We start from the raw sequence: 1,198 nt of genomic DNA on the forward strand, positions 1-1,198 counted from the left end.
CTTTATATTCGCAGATCTGGACAGCAGTTCATCTGAAGAAAAAAAACGGGAGAAGAAAAAACGGGAGAAAAAGTTTGGGTGTTGTTGAAATCTGTCCATAATTAAGAAGTTGAGCTATATATAGGTATGTACATGTGTATATATGTTGATTTTGAGTTTTATTTGAGTTGATCGATTTTGAGTGTGATTGAATTGATAGATTTTGAGTACGTTTGATGTATATATATATATGTGTGTGTTGATCGATTTGGTTGATGATTTGATAATATATATGAAGTTGTTGTTAATAAGTAGTAGATATATATATATGTTAATTAATTTATAATATTGTGTTGATGGTATGAAGTTGTTGATGATGATTTTGTGATGATGTTGATATATATAATATTGTTATGTAATTATTAATTAAGTATATCTATATATATATATGTGTGTTAATTAATTTGTTATCAATTAGTTATAGTACGTAGAATATATATAAATGAATTAAAATTTTATATATGGCATAGAATTTAATTAATAATTAGCTAGCGTTATACATATATATTTTGTTATATTTTCAGGATATGGATAAGAGTTGGATTTCGCTTTCAAAATGGAAAAAAAGATATGGTAAAGGAATTATGAGTTTTCTGGAATATGCGATGGCTAATGCTAACGGGAATACAATTTTCTATTGCCCGTGCACGAAATGTCAGTGTCGCAACGATATGCATCGATTTGCGATTGACAAAGTATGGCAGCACCTGAAGAGTAACGGGTTTTGGGAGAAGTACACATGTTGGTTATATCACTGTGAAACATCATCTGGGGGTCCGCATGATCATGGCCAATTTTCTGAGACGGGCAGTACATCCAACGATCCAACAATGGTCTTCATCAACGACATGTTTCCTTTTGATTTCTCGAAAAACTAAACCAATAAACGGTTAAATGCAGGTGTGGTTTGAGGTTCCCGAGCACCTGAAGGATAGCTGGGCCGACGTTGTGCATGGGGGAAGGTACGTTGGGAAGTTAATGAAAAACAAAATTGTATGTGATATTAATAATATTTCTAATATTTTTGTTGTATCTGTAGGTACAAGGAGTGGAAGAACGAGTTGCGGACCCACTGGACTACGCACGGGAACGCACGTTCTGGTACCCCTGCTGAGTTCCAGTACAGGGAGTACGAGTGGCGTTGGCTTCTGACATCAAA

This window comes from Fragaria vesca, linkage group LG7 (assembly GCF_000184155.1).
Source record: "Fragaria vesca subsp. vesca linkage group LG7, FraVesHawaii_1.0, whole genome shotgun sequence".
Taxonomy (NCBI): domain Eukaryota; kingdom Viridiplantae; phylum Streptophyta; class Magnoliopsida; order Rosales; family Rosaceae; genus Fragaria; species Fragaria vesca.